Source organism: Dipodomys spectabilis, unplaced genomic scaffold, assembly GCF_019054845.1.
Source record: "Dipodomys spectabilis isolate Male_0828 unplaced genomic scaffold, ASM1905484v1 ptg000054l, whole genome shotgun sequence".
Taxonomy (NCBI): domain Eukaryota; kingdom Metazoa; phylum Chordata; class Mammalia; order Rodentia; family Heteromyidae; genus Dipodomys; species Dipodomys spectabilis.
The window spans coordinates 30,990,466-31,003,975 of NW_024870731.1; positions in this window are offsets into that span (position 1 = coordinate 30,990,466).

A 13,510-nucleotide genomic window follows, 5' to 3' on the forward strand; every position below is an offset into this window, starting at 1 on the left:
TTGGTCATGGGGCTTGAACTCTGGGCCTGGGTGATATCCCTCAGCTCTTTATCTCAGGGCTAGTGCTCTTCCACTTGAGCCACAGTGCTACTTCCAGCTTTTTCTGTTTACGTGGTGCTGAGGAATGGAACCCAGGGCCTCATGCATGTAAGGCAAGCACTTTACCACTGAGCCACCTTCCCAGCTCTAGTTCATTCCTTTTTGTTTTGTGTTTTTTTGTAATGGGAAAAGAGACTTGGACATATCTGTTTCATAAGTTAAAGCCTCTCATTTGTCAGTGTTAGTGGTCCCATGTCAACATAAATACATCTGTCCATAAATCTTGACAGAAAGATGGATCCGTGGCATCTGAAAGGCATGACATGAACATTAGACCCTTTTTGATTGTTAACATGATTATCTTTAAAGCCAGGCATTCCCGGTGCTTTCTGAATTGACTTCTGTCAAGTAAGTGCATAGCTGTACCTGACTTATCTACTCTTATAAACTTACTACCAAGAAGATTGACCAAATGTAGATGCTCAAGATATCTGGACACTATGGTGCCAGAGCCTGGTATGTACTTTCAAACTAGGTATTAATTGTATGTTTAATTTACAACCTGCTGTATAGTCATCTTAATAAAGTGGAACTGTAAGCAAAAAGCTAAAAAAAAGAAAACTAAATAAAAATACAGTTAGTGCCACCCTACACCCTGCTGTCACCTGCTCTAAAACCACCTAGTCTGTGGCCAGAATTTCTTTCTTCATGCACTCAGTATTCTTTGCTATGGAAATGCTTTTGTAGTTGGGGGGAGGCTGTTTGTTTGGAGGAAAGTTTTGTGTGTGTGTGTGTTTTGTTTTAGGGAGTCAGACATGACTGCTCTTTTGTTTTTAAGTAGGGAAATGCATCCGGCACATCGATCAAATGAAGTATTTCCTAGCAATCAGAGTCAGGAAACTCATTTAAAAAAAAATCAAGCAGGCTTAGGAATGTGAGATGACAAATTGCTCCATAGTCATTTCACCGTGGAATCAGCAGACCCAAAAGGAAGGAAATCTCACTGATGGTTAGACAAGAAGAGCATTGCTGCAGTGTTTGCTAGGTGCCAAGCCCCATCCATAGCACATTGCATTCAGTATCTCATTTAATCTCCCCAACAAACTACAAGGCAGAATTAAACCCACTGCCTAGGAGCGAGATTGTAAGTTGACTCAGGCCAACAACTGGTAAGGCATGGAAAACATCGTTGATACTCAGAAGCTGTCTATCTGATCAACATGTTCTGGTTTACCACCCAAAATATTAAACCACTGTCCTGAGCTATAAATTTACCTTTGTTGTACTTCCTAAGGTACAAAGTGATGTTTGATGCTTGCCTTAACACTGATCCAAATGCATTGGTGCTGCTTGGAAAAGATGGTTAAGACTATACATACGCACATGAGCATGAGAATCCAGCCTTGATCACTAACACAGCAATTTCTTCTCCAAAAGAAATAATCTGCTTCAGGAAACTTTCAAAACCTGGAGATTATATATATATATACATATATATATAGCTTTTAAAACTATGGATTTTGTGATTGGTTTTAAGTCCTATAACTTGGATTGTTTTGTTTTCTTTTTTTAATTCATCCAGTTGGCAATCCAGTTTTTTTGTTGTTGTTGTTTTTCTTAGCTCTTCTTCTTCCCTTCTTTCTCTCTTCCTGCTTATGAAACTACCAATACTGACAAGCCTGCTCTGCTGATCCCTTCTGGAAACCCTTTAATCCCAAGCAGGTTTCTTCCTGTTCTCTCTGAGGCCACTGAAGCCTGCCTCTGTTGTTTGTTTAGATACCACAAATGGAAATTGCCCTTAAGGAGGAATGAATTTATGTGCTCCCTGTTACAAATTGAGTTTTTTTTAAATATTCACTTAAAATTATATTTTTTCTGTTTGAGTGTGATATGCATTTATTAAATACCTAAGTGGACTCCAAGAAGACCAAAATGAAGGCTTGAATCAGGGCCAGGCTTGGAGATGGTTCATGTCTGTAATCCCAGTACTCAGGAAACTGCAAGTTAGAGGAAAGCCTGCTCTATATAAGATGAGAGAGACAGAGAGAAACAGAGAGAGAAAGAAAAGATGGGAGAGGAGGGGAGAGGAGGAGAGATAAGAAGGGAGGAAGAGAAGAAAGAAGAGGAAGGGAAAGAGAAAAAAGAGGACAGGAGAGGAGAGAGAGAAGAGGGGAGGAAGAAGGAAGGGGAGGAAGAAGGAAGGGGAGGAAGGGAGAGAGAAACAAGAGAGGAGAGAGGGGAGAGACAGAGAGAGAAGAGAAAGACAAAGGAGGAAGGGAGGGTAGAGAGGAAGGAAGGAAGGAAGGAAGGAAGGAAGGAAGGAAGGAAGGAAGGAAGGAAGGAAGGAAGGAAGGAAGGAAGGAAGGAAAGAAGGAAGGGGAAGGAAAGGAAGGAAGGGAAGGGAAGGGAAGGAAGGAAGGGAAGGAAGGAGGGAAGGAAGGAAAGGAAAGGAAGGAATGTAATCTCTTCCTTCCCCTCTAACTGAGCCCCCTATTCTACACAGAGCAAAATCTTTCCTGAATTGTGTTTTAATAAACGTAGGTCATGGTCAACTCCTGACACCTTTGGCCTTGAAGAAGATAAAGGCCTCCAGGCCAGGACAAGTGATAAAGGTCTGATCATAGGAATTCCAGGTATATCATGAAGAAGTGATTCCCACGCTTTGGCCTATACCTGGAGAACTTATCAAACAAGTGGCTTGACGCACCCCAATTTTCTGATTCAGTGGGTCTGGGGTGTTTCTTTCCTAGGTGACACTGGTCCAGGATTTACTGCAGAGCCTAATAAGAGCATCATCCAAGCTCTCTGCCCATTGTCACAGCGCCTCCTGACAGTGGGAGGTGTAATATATAGAGGAGGTTCCAGCTACCTAGGGAACCAGTATAAAAGTATGAGGGCACCAGCAATCTGCCCCAGCAGGGCTACGTAGGGCTTCTAATTTTATAGGGCAGAATACGAGAACATCAACACACACACACACACACACACACACACACACACACACACAGCTCCTGGTCCGCTCACCTAGTGCACCGTGACTAGCCTGCACTTTCTTATTCACAGCAGAGACTGCACCCTCCAGTCCATTCTTCATCAAGGAAGGTCACACAGGGTTCTTCAGTTCCACTTGGAATGTTGTGTGCTTGCCACATGTATCACACAGAATTTTGCTCTTTGTTGTACACACTGCTCAGTTGGAAGACAAGAAATCAGTCTATAGGTTGGGAGTAGAAAATGTATCTTCTATGTATGGTGAGCTAGGCCACGCTCCTCAATGAAGACACTCTGGTAGGGGAGGAAGGGAAGGCTGAGCCATTATGAGAAGCAGCAGAATACAATTGGATGGTTGGAGCCAGGAAAATAGAGGTGTTTGACAGAGGACATGATGACAAGATGGAAAAGTAAGAGGAGGAGGTGAATGAAGAAATGATGGCCAAAAACAAAAACAAAACTGCAAATAACAAGCTACACATTAAGCAAGGAGCCTCTGGCCCATGGCTTTAATCCTAGCTACTCAGGAGGCTGAGATCTTAGAATTGCAATTGGAGGCAGCCTAGGCAGGAAAGTCCATGAGATTTTTATCTCCAATAAACTACACAGGAAATGCTGGAAGTGGAGCTGTGGCTCAAGTGGTAGTGTGCTAGCCTTGAACAAAAGAAGTTCAGTGACAGCACCCAGGCCTTGAGTTCAAGCCTTAGAATGCACACACACACACACACACACACACACACACACACACACACATATATTCAGGGACAACAGTGCCTAGGACTTGAGTTCAAACCCCAGCACTGGCACCAAAACAAAGCCAAGTATTGGTCCATTCTCTAGGTCACCCACAGGAAGGTTTCTCTGTGTTCTCAACTTTCTCCATGTGTGCAAAAATAGTGTATCATAAAATTTTACTTAAATGAGTGTGAAAGAGCTCATTCAGTAAGGGAAATATAAGCTGAGTAGTGGTTACTAATGCTTCAATCCCAACTACTCAGAAGGCAAAAAATCCTAGAGACTGAAATTTGAGGCCAGCAGGTACAGTAAATTCTGAGGACTCCATTTCATCCAACAGCTCAGCATAGTGGTCTGTGCCTGCCATCCCAACTATGGCAGGAAGTGAAAACTAGGAAGACTGAAATCAGAGTTAGTCTCAACAAAAAGCAAGACCTTATCCCCCAAAAATAAGCAACAAAGATCTGGAAGTATAGTTCCCAGCAAATGTGAAGCCCTAAGTTCAAAACCTAGAACTCACACACACACACACACACACACACACACAAGAAATATAAGAGTAACACGGAGTAACATGTTCTATATAGTGTGAAAAAGTGTGTGTTATATTTTAACTAAAGCATTTTCTCTTCTTCCTTAGGAGTATATATAGTGGTGGTGCTTCTTACAGATGATGGAGGCCAAGGTCAATGAAGTAGAATACTTTAGGGATTAATGCAATTGACAAATACACACACACACACACACACACACACACACACACACACACACACACACACACTCAGGCCAGATGTGGTGGCTAATGCTTGCAATCGCAGCTACTGGGGAAGCAGCCATCAGGAGAGTTATGGTTCCAAGCCAGCCTGGAGGAAGTTAGTGAGAAGACCCCTTCTCAACCAATAAGCTGGGCATGAATGTTGCCCACTTGTCATCCTAGCTATGAAAGAGGCATAAATAAAAGGATTGCAGTTCCAGGCTAGCTCAGGCAAATACCCTACGAACCTTTTCCAAAAGCAACAAAAGCAAAAAGAGCTGTGATCCCAAAGTGCCTCCAAATCCTTTTCCGAGGCTCACCATGCATGCTCAGGAAAGAAGAAAATGGCTGCCTTCTCTGAGGGCTTTTAGAAACAATCAAAGGATTTGCCCTCACTTCTGAACAAACTGGTTGTCCCTGTCCTTTGTAAGCCTTGGACTTCCATTTGGTCACTGGAGCCCCACGTTTCCCCTCTGTACCCTGGAGCTAATGCATAGCTCATGCAAATTTCAGCAAATGTGAAAGCCACATCGACTAATAATATCAAAATATGCGGGAAATGAGATGGATTTGGCATAAATTGTCTGCACTTTTCAACCTCTAACTGAACAAAGTCGTAATTGCAAATCTCCTGGTTTTCCTTGTCACTAATAATGGTCTCCTAGTTGGCCAGCGTGAAGCCAGCATTAGAATTCCACACGCTCTGAGAATTCTAATTTTCCAAGAGGAGGAACTACTTCCTAGGTCCTGGTTGTTACACAAATTGTTTTGCTCTGTCTGTGGCAGCTTATAACTTGCAAATTTAATTACTTAAGGGGAAAACATACAGGCATCTTGGGTGCCTATTTGAATGACCACCTCTAATTTGTATCATATTTGAAACTCCACGTTGGTTTATTTTTGCAATGAAAAGTACTTGCAGGTAGAGAGGGCTCTTCTTAGAATGCTAATTTCAAATTATACTTTAACAATAATAAAAATAATGACTAGCACTGGGTGCTGGTGGCTCATGCCTATAAATCCTGGCTACTCAAGAGGCTGAGATATAAAGGTTACAACTTGAAGTTAGCCTGGGTAGAAAAGTCCACCAGCTTCTTATCTCCAATTAACCACCAAAAAGCCAGAAGTGGAGCTGTGGCTCAAGTGGTAGAGTACCAGGTTTCAGTCAAGCTCCAGAACTTTCCTGCCTTCTCCACATACACAAAGACTAAATTGACCTTCTAGTGCATACTCCTGCAGCTTAATGTGAATAAAAGGATGAGAGATAGCTTTCTAAACCCTTTCTTTCTATACAGCTTGGTCCCCAAATTACTAATCTATAACGTTGCAAAACTAAAACCCACAATTATTCTAATTCTTTCCTTGCTAATTCTTTCCTTATTCTAATTCTTTCCTTATTTTACTTAATTTTTTAATCAGAATACCCTGTCTGGCAAATTATTTTAAAAAGATGCAAATTAATTAATTGAGCAGAGAACCCTTTCTCACTAAAGGTATACAGAAAGTCTGGGGAAAAAAAACAGTAGACATTTCTAAAGATCACAAATTAACAAACACTGAACGCGGGCTGTGTAAGAGAGAAAGAAAAAAATGAGCGAAGGGAAGGACAAGAAGCCTTCTCTGAACATAAGGTTCTTAAAAGACATTTTGAGGGGAATTAAATCTCTCTTACACCTTTAAACTCTTTCTCAGCTATCAATAGACTTTGCTGGAGATGGGGAGGTTTGGAAGTGACACACCCTTCACTTATTTGGGGAATGTGATTTTCCATCCTGCCATTTCCTGGCACCCAGACAAAGTGTTATAAAAATATGTCATCATAAGCAGCCTAGAATAAATACTCAAAGCTTCAGGGTTGTTTATCATTTCTCAAATGTCTTCCCCAGTTTTTAGAATCCCAGCTCTTTGTGACGTTGGGAGAGGATGGGTTGTTTGGAGTACTCACAGATGACCAACCTAAGGGTCGCTTCATGTAAAACAGAGAAGCTTCTAGACTGAGAAACCATTCTTCACTGGATTCCTGGATTCAAAGTCTCACTAGTCCCTTAGTTGTAACCAACCCCTATGTTTTACTTTATTTACTAGGATTTTTTTAAAATTATGATCTGCACCTTCTTGACCAAGAAATGAAATAATAATATCCTTCCATGGAAATTGAAATGCATCAATGTTATGACATTAACGACATACTGCACATGTTTAAGTGTGGAACAGGGCCCCTACGCTAGGGAACAAGGGGTAGAAAGATAAGCTCACTGTGTTTTGCCCCTCAGGGCTCCCATAGCTGGGAAAACAGAATAACCCTGACCAGTTCAATCACATCAAGTGAGACTTACCCCAAGAGCATCAGCCACCTTTTATAATGTCACATTTCGTCTAGCTTTGCTCCCTTTTGTAAAAATACTGTGTGTGCTGGGTATATTTAGCACACACAACTAGATCCCCTTAGTTTAATTCTCAGTCTACAGGGCTTGCACTAACCTCCAACTGGATTATCCTATTTATTTATTTTTATTATCTTCTATTTTTCCCTAGAAAATTCAAGAATTCCTGCTATGTGGGGAATGGCTTCCTGCTAGGTATTCTTTTGAGTCAATTTGCAATCAATTAATGCACTTTAATTGACTAGAGATGGTGTGCTTGTGTATGTGTTTATACACAGGCCATACTCATCAAGACATACGTGTGTAAACGTGTGTAAACATCACCACCCATTATATAGTGGGACGTCTGTTACCACAAGGATCTGGCATTTCCCATGACCTTAAAGAGTTCCTGGAGGCTCTTCATGTTCAATGACAGCCTGTTCCGTGAGTTAAATAAATAACAATACTTAGCTTTCATATTGTTATATTCTGCCTTTTGAAACATTTCCTGTAGCACGACTCTGCCAGTACAAAGCTGGCTTTTTAAGTGATTTGTCTGTAACCAGGCAGTTTTAGAACTTTTACTTCCTCAGACTGTGCTAAAAAGCAATTCAAGAAGACTTAAAATTCTCCTGGGGGCTGATTTTATAGCAACAGTGAAAGCGTACAAACCCTGCGCTAGCAGCCAATTTCTTTCTTCAGTGAAGAAATGGCATGGACGGTGGAGCCTCAGCAGAAATGGTTTAACGCCATCATAAAAACCACTAACCATTGGGTATTAGCATGCTCTTTATCATGAAGTTTTTATTGAAAATGATATTTGGAAGCTACTAATTTGGCGGTGATTTTTTTTTTTTTGGCCCTCCAGCAACTTCCCTTTCTCGTGGAAGGCTCTGGAATGTGTGGGCCCACCCCAGCTGGAGAGAAGAGAGGATCTTTCTCACCCCACTGTCTTTGTGGTCACAAGCAGGGTGGCCACTGACTTTTGAATTCTGCTTCCCATGTGTCCTTGGGCATGAAAGAAAGAAATCTGCCTCTATCTGTGGCCAGTCATTGCCCTGACACCAGGGGGTACTGTCAGTGCTTCAATGAGGTGGCTCTAAATCATGGGAGGGTATCACTGTTGGCCTTCAAATTGGCCCTACAAAACTAAGTGTCTGTGGCTCACCCCTGTAATCCTACCTACTCAGGAGGCTGGTAAGATCTCAGTTCAAAGCCAGCCCCAGGGAAGACAAATCCAGGACACTCTTCTCTCCAATTAACCCATTAAAAAGCTGGAAGTGGAGATGTGGTTCAAGCAGTAGAGCACCAGCCTGGAGCAAAAGAATGGTGAACGAAAACACGAGGCCCTGAGTTCAAACCCTATTAGCAGCACGCACGCACACACACACACACACACACACACACACACACACAAATTGTCCCTATACAAAACACATGGGTAAACCTGTTCCTTGCTGAGAAAGAAGCCAAACAGACTGCACATGCACATACAAGGGAGTTATGCATCCAAAAAAAAAAAAAAAGAGAGAAATGTTTGTGCCTGCATTTATCATTCCATCTGGCACACGATTGGAGTAAACTTTATTTGGGCAAATGTTGGGCATGGAGCCTTACATTGAGAGCCCTACATCCCTTTGGAGACTGCCAGTGACATCCACCCGGACAGTGCCTAGGAAGCCCATCACCGCCAAATATGAGCCCTCCACACGCCACCCAGAAAAACCTGGGCCTCTCCCAAAAGGAAGTGAAGACAGACCGCCCGCACACGGAAATAGCGTCTTTGCCATCTGGAAGAGAAACGGGCAGGAGTAACTGGGTGGGGGGAGAAAAGGCTGCTTTTTCCCAGTAGTTACATTCTATCTGGATGTACCCAAACCATGGAGGTTCAAACCCCAAGCCAGATTTTCCTTCAAAATATCCCTTTCAATCGCAGTTTCCTGGCCAGATACCAGGTTCCTATCCACCGGAGAGTGGTTTAAAACAGGGCAGTTTAAAAACGGCTGGATGGATGTGGGAAAGGTTTTGTGTAAGTGTGTACAAAGCCATTATGGTGGGGTTACAGATAAGGTTCAGCGACAGATTTCTTGCTCTTGTACAAGACCCTGGGTTCCATTGCCACCCCCAGCACCACAAAATAATGATTATCAATAACAGTCTATGATTAAGGTTGTTTGTGCTGCTTAGAGGAGAAATTACCTGCCCATGAAAAGTTTTAAGCATTTACTATGGGGGGGGGGCGGAGAGGGGGGAAATGTGTTGTTCTTGAGGATTCATTTGCTTTGTTGTTGTTGTTGTTTGTTTAGTTTGGTTTATATTAACCCGCCCAAATCCTACCAAAGATACTAAGTTACTGGACCCCATGAGACTCTTCAGATTCTTAATGTAGAATCATTCCACAGTCTTTTTAAAAATGATCTTCTAAGCCAGACTCTGCAATCTTACTACTCAGGAGGCTGAGGTCTGAGGATCACAAGTTCGAATCCAGCCTGGACAAGAAAGTCCATGAGACTCTAATCTCCAATTAACCACCAAAAAGCCAGAAGTGAAGCTATAGCTCAAGTGGTAGAGTGCTAGCCTTGAACAAAACAACTCAGGGACACTGCCCAAATCCTGAGTTCAAAAAAGGAAAAGAAAGGAAAGGAAAGGGAAGGGAAGGAAAGGGAAGGAGAGGAGAGGAGAGGAGAGGAAGAACAAGGACCTTGTAAATCTGACTGGGTCTAGGCCATTAGAAATGACAGGTAGGAATGTGCATTTTCGGAATGCATCCCAAGTCCATCCTAGCATGCTCAAGTGACTCCAATGTATACTACAGTTTATGAGCTTCTGCCCCACACACTGCACAGGGCAAGGTTTGTCTCCCAGCAGAGTTTAAAGAAGGAAAAGGCCTCTACTTTCAACTTTCCCCTTTGTCCTTTTTGATATGTATTCAGCATTAATCACAACTGGCATAAGTGTGCTTTCTGCTCAGATAAGTGTCTATCCATGGATTGACCCAAGTAAACAGAGAGGCAGAAACCTGTGTGGAATTTCTTCCAGACAAGACAAAATACAGAGCCCTGCTGCTGGTTCAGTATGCATTCTTCAGAGATGCCTGGCTTCTCCAAAAATAATAAGTGACTGAGACATGACAACACTCAGGGGTTCCCATAACATTCGAGAGAGAAAGCAAAAACCTCCCTCCTGCTTGGCAATTAATTTAGCACATTAAGAGCTTGTGTGTCCGAACAGTGGTGCTGTAGTACTAGGTGCCCTGGTTGACTGATCCAAGCTTGTGAGCCCAGTAGGGTGACTGTAGTTCGCTGCAATTTATTGCATATTTTCATAAAGAATTAGAAGAGTTTGCAGCTTCCTAGCACAAAGAAGCAGTAAGTGGAGAAGGAGAAGGAGATGCTAATTATCCTGATTTGATCATTACCCATTGTATGCATGTATCAAATTATCCCACTGTACCCCATACATATGTATAATTATCATGTGTCAATAACAAAGAAGATTGGCATGACCCATGTGCCAAGAGGCAGGGTGATGCAAAATGTTTGTAATGTCCGTGTTTGGTAAAACTGTGAATTTCTCTAGGTTTCTCTTTTCTAGAAAGAAAGAAGGAAAGAAGGAAGGAGGGGAGGAAGGAGGGAAGGAAGGAAAGAGGAAAGGAAGGAAGGAGGAAAGGAGGAAAGGAAGGAAGGAAGGAGGGAAGGAGGAAAGGAGGAAAGGAAGGAAGGAGGAAATGAGGAAAGGGAGGAAGGAAGGAAGGAAGGAAGAGAAAGAAAGAAAGAGGAGGGAGGGAGAGAGGAAGAGAAAGAGGAGAAGGAAGAAAAGGAAGGGAAGGAGGGATGGGGGAAGGAAGGAAGGAAGGAAGGAAGGAAGGAAAGTAGGAGGGAGGAAGGGAGGGAAGGAGAGAGGGGAAATTGTGAGCAGGTGGTTAGAAAATTCCAGAAAGAAGAGGGTTGGAGGGTGGAATGGCGAAGGTAGTCAGCTCCTCATTCTCTCTAGCAGAGTAGTTTCCACTTTGGTCAGGGCAAACATCTATTCAACATGTAGAATGCAATAATGAATATTCAATCCCAGTTCTGATTCTTGGCAGAACACAGCAAAATGGGGGGGGGGGATCCTTTTCTTCTCCTTTCCCCTGGGGTTTTGTGAATCTCCCTTGAAAGGAGTTAGAGAAGGCTCTGCAGGAAAGCCAGCCCCAGCTTCCAGAAACTGCTTTGGTCTCTTTATGTATATTAGAACAATTAACATCTAGTTTTGCCATACAAAGAACTTTCGCTCCTTTTATGTTTTAGTTCTTAAAATTCCCAGAATGGTGTACAGTAAAACTGTTCACTTGAGAAATTAAGTACCGTATGTGATAAGACAGTTGGATGAAATTTTTAAGCTGTCATTAAAAATGATTATAATTAGGACAAACTACAAGAAAATGCTTTAAAATTGAGACCCGGGTGAATTAAAAATTAAGGGGTGTATTATGTATTATCATGTTGAAGGGCTGGGTTTTACTTGCCTAACACCCATTAACACTGATATGGATTGCCTCCATTGCGTGTGTTTTCACTGAACTCCCCGGGAACTTACAGCATGCTGACAAGATAACGCTCCATTCTCAAAGCAGCTGGGCAAAGCGCGAATGTAAACAGTCTACCTTTCCTCTGCTGGAAGAGTTTCTCCAGAAAAGGCTTCTCAATCCCAAGAAGACATTAAAAGAACTCATACCAAACTGGGCTCTCACAACTCTTGCTACTCAGAAGGCTGGCGATCTCAGAGGATCATGGTTTAAAGCCAGCCCAAGTGGGAAAGTTCATGAGACATGAGACTCTTCCCTTCAATAAACTACCAAAAAAATCCAGAAGTGGAGCTGTGCCTCAAGTGGTAGAGTGCTAGCCTTAAGCAAAACTACTCAAGGACAGTGCCCAGGCCTTGAGTTCAAACCCCAGAACGGACACCAAACAGCAACAAAAACTCATACCAAGAATGGCTTTTCTCTCAAAATGAAGGATGTTCCAGGACTACCTTGTATGAAAAAAAATATATGTTCTTCTGATCATATTTATCCCCTAGAAGGTAAAAGTTCTTTATCCACATTTATGTGGGGACATTAGAAACTAAAGTCCTTTGCATGCCTGAGGGTCTAGGCAGTGATGGTTAGGCTAAGTTCCTCTTGGCCTAGCAGGTCTCAAAGAAGGTATATAACAAGCTTCCATGTTCATGACCAAGTCAGAGAGGATCTACCTGCTTCTATATCCTATGGGTTTAGTACAATGCACCTTGCTCGATGATTTATTATTTATTATGGTCACTTCTAGACAAGAATAAATTAAACAAATGAATACATTTAGATTTTTAGACACCTAATAAATTTTATTGCCCATGCTGGCTTTGAACCCCTAAACTCAAGTGATCTCCTCCCTCAAACTCCCAAGCAGCCAAGACTACAGGTACATGCCACCCTATTCAGATTTGTGATCTGTTTGTCTTTTAACTGTTCAAGTTCTACCAAAGATCTTGTGAATATTAATTTTGTACATAAAAATCCCTTCACTTGCTGGGTGCCAGTGGCTCACGCCTGTACTCCTAGCTACTCAGTAGGCTGAGATCTAAGGATCCCGGTTCAATGCCAACCCTGGGCAAGAAAAGTCTGTGAGACTCTTAACTCCAATAAGCCACTACAAAAACGGAAGTGGTGCTGTGGCTCAAGTGGTAGAGCCTTGAGTTGAAAAGCTCAGGGACAGCGTGTAGGCACAGAGTTCAAGCCTCATAGCTGACAAAAAAAAAAAATTAAAAAATTAAATCTCCTCACCTATATCTTTCCTCTCTATCACTCCTCCCCCAAGTTCCAACAGCATAAAACCCATTTCATTATCTCCATTGAAGTGTTTGTTTGTTTGTTTTCTTTTAATCATAGCTATTTCTCCTCTGTCCCATATACTAGTTACCAGTACCATGACACCTTACCCAGCAAATCTTCACGATGTGACTCTCATATGAGTCGCCAGTGTGAAAAATTTAGAACCCTGGCAGTCTTCCATCTAGACATGATGGAATCCTCACCCTCCCTTGCAATGTGGATTTAATAGCCACCCCCAAAATCACCTACGGAACATTCCCATGTGCTAGGCGTGGTGCCTCATCCACAGCGGGTCCATCCACACCTATCCTGTGAGACTGGCACCAGTCTTCTTATGCCCCAGGGGAAACTGAGGCTAGGAGGCTGTCCTACCCTGAGCCTCCATGTGACACCCGTGTAAATGACATGTGGCAATTTCGAGGAATGATTTGATTGAGGGTGACAAAATGCCACTGTTTGTATAATTTAAAGAAAATGAAAACTTTCTAAGCCTATTTCAATATGAGAATTATCCTTAACGTGATTTGCTACATAAAGTAATAAAAGCCTTATTTATCCTAATAGGTTTTCCCAGTGGCAAGAGAAAGAAACGAGACACTGGTGACAACCAATGCATGGCGCGTTCAGCCCTCCGCTCTGGTCTTGGTTGTGTGGAGGCTTGATTCTGCAGCCCTGGGTGAGTCAACTCAATGGTCTGGAATGCAGGTAACACCTCTGTGGGAGGAAAGGAACAGACTGAAACTTCATCCAAGAAGAGACTCTGTACCTGCTTTAGTCTTA